At 37.1% G+C, this 2,743-nt stretch overlaps 1 long non-coding RNA gene across 1 annotated transcript; it reads left to right on the top strand.

The window, feature by feature from the left end:
- The first annotated feature begins 7 nt into the window (after positions 1–7).
- On the top strand, positions 8–762 carry LOC120290248. Its single transcript, XR_005548096.1, has 2 exons — positions 8–326; positions 441–762. It is a non-coding gene; the product is annotated as an uncharacterized LOC120290248 (long non-coding RNA).
- The last annotated feature ends 1,981 nt before the right edge of the window (positions 763–2,743 follow it).

Here is a 2,743-nt window from a genome sequence, read left to right as displayed (position 1 = left end):
GAATACGATGCTCATTCATTATTGAATTGGTGTTATAATTCTCATGTTGGAAATTGCGTCTTGATTTCTCTGGTTTGAGTTGAGTCTTCTATACGAATGGAGTTCAGTGTTAGAATCGTTGCTTATATGATCAGATTTTTCTATTATATCTCAGTTTGTATAATCCATTTTCAGTATTACTCTGACGTGTCATCACTGTGTATGTGGTGTGGCCGGCGAACGATAGCGACCTCGATCTTTAGACCGGTGATCGAGCGAGAGCTTGTCTCTCAAAATAGAAGCTCGGAGAAGTTCATTGACTGTGCTTGACAGGGCCACAATCATAAGTATGGACTCTCTATCCTTCTCTCTGCATTTGGTTACCTTCATTCCATGTGCTTCTTCTTTGCTGTCCGTCATTCACATCTTTGGTTATTGCTCTGTGTTTGGGGCCCTGTGAGCACGAAGTCAAGGGTGTACGGCAGCAACCGGTGAAACTCCTGCTCTTTCCGCATCTGCATTATTCTCAGCTTGAAAGGTTTGAGTATGGGTATATCCATGTAAACTTGGTGAGGAAAGATCAATTCAGTACGACTGTACAAGCGAATTCTTCTTTGCCTATTCTTTCTGGTTTTAGTTTTCCCTTGCTACCCTGAGTTGGTTTCATGGTGTGATCGTATTTGGAAAGCTTGAGGTCCTGAATATTTTAATTCCCAAAAAGCAAAAAAATAAAAATTGTAGTAGCTGCAGTTCTTTGGGGAATTATTGATTGCTTTAGGGGAATTGATGTCTAGCGATTTGTGAAACCAAGTTTTTAGTAGGCTTTGCTTAACATTTGCTTTCCTTCAGTCCTTCTACCAAAACCCCTCTGGCATGTGACGAAGCTATATCAATATGATCTCTTACCTTAGCATTTTTATGGATACAGAAACTCATTCGATTAATCGAAGCTAGGGATAAACCGAAGTTTTGATTTAATATTATTTCATAATCGGGGTGTGCGTTTTGTGTTCTGTTTTGCAACCTGGACGTTCATTCATATAGCTGATACTTGCGTGTGCTTCATAAAATGAGTGGGCAATGAATGAGTGTTAATAATACATGTCAATTTTGAAAGAAATAGAACCATTGTCACGTTTGATCATGCTGGAATGACACTTGGATTTGCTGACTTATCTAATTGAAGCTCAATTGCGATTCATCGTGATGTCATTTTTATCATATGAACGAGTATGATGACCTAGTAGACTGTCATGGTGAATTGGTGATAATTTTTCAACAGATAACCATGTTGTTTTGCCTTGAACATGCTGGATATGGGCTGTCATCACTATTCCTTTGCTGGTCATTCCTTTTTTCGGTGTAGACTGAATTCATTTGAAGCCCCATCTAAGTGCTGTTCTAATTAGCCGTGATGCGGTGTTTGTATGTTGATGATTTCTTAATCATTGGGCATGTTTGTTGCCAATTGCTTTCATTGAGGTAATGCTGAAATTCATGGAGCATCTTAGTGAAGATTTGATTCACAGGAGGGACCGAGAATAAGAGAACGAAACGAATTAAACATCTTGAAAATAAGAAATGGAAAATTTGTTAGATTTTGGTACTAGAATTAAATCAGAATTAGTTTAGTTTCATTTAGTAAGTGTACGCTTGGTTTAATGTTTTAGTGGACACCTTTGATTTAGTTTAGTCTTAGAAGGTTGACCATTTAGAAAATAAATTGAACTCAATTTGAACTAAGCTCATGGGGTTGTTGTCATGGGGTTTAATAGCAAGGCCATGTAATATTTTTTACCCAACTCATATTGGGTTATTTCACTGCACTACATTTTTTATTTGTCCTTCATTATTATTTTTAATGTGTTTGTTATGATTGCCCTTGTATCATTTTTTGTGCTGTTATTCGTTTTTTTTTTTTTTTTTTTGTCGGTCTCTACTTATTCCTACTCTACACTCACTCATCCCCCTGAGAAGGTGGGAATTTGAACCCCTCACCTCCCCCTTCCATGTTGGAAGGGTGGCCACTGGGGCGAATCCCAGTGGTTATTCGTTTTTAGTTAAGTGGTTAGATTTATGTTAGGAACATAATAAACGCAAAATCATTGCATGGACACTTAGCAGACAATAACTTTAGGACTCATTATTTGGTAAAAAGATTGTGTGGATACCTTGGTTGACAAATGATCAAGTTTAGGTACCGAAAAAGCACTAATTAGATAACTAATGTAATCAAGCCCCTAAATTTAGATGTTTGGTAAACTTAGATGTTTGGTTGTATAGGAAGTGGTTATATTCTCATACCCACTTGATATTTAGCTAACTCCAATAAGCTAGTAGTGATTCCTCACATAGAATTTTCATAGGGTTAATTGAACCAAAATGAAAATCCCAACATCGTGCTAGGTAAGGATTTAAGAGCACCCAACCGATTGAGGACCGCTGGTCTTCATCATCACATGACCTCTAAATGTGTTCTTTTCTCTCACGGAAAAGAGGTGCGCTACATCAAATCCTTCCATTAGATCCATCTGAATTGATTCCATGTAAGTTAGAAATATGTGGGGGCCACGTCATAAAAATTTGGCAAATTTTTATAGAAAAAATCGAAAAAATAGCTAAAATCAATCTCTATCCACACATTTGCAAGTGAGAAAGGGAAATCTTATGGCATGTTCATGTGAATTATTATTTGTTAATCAAAACTTTTCTTAATTTGTGGGACCAAACCCCACCAAAATTACTACAAAGCAAGGTCATAAGA

Source organism: Eucalyptus grandis, chromosome 2 (assembly GCF_016545825.1).
Source record: "Eucalyptus grandis isolate ANBG69807.140 chromosome 2, ASM1654582v1, whole genome shotgun sequence".
In the NCBI taxonomy this organism is placed as follows: Eukaryota; Viridiplantae; Streptophyta; class Magnoliopsida; order Myrtales; family Myrtaceae; genus Eucalyptus; species Eucalyptus grandis.
This window is presented reverse-complemented; position numbering and strand designations above follow the sequence as displayed.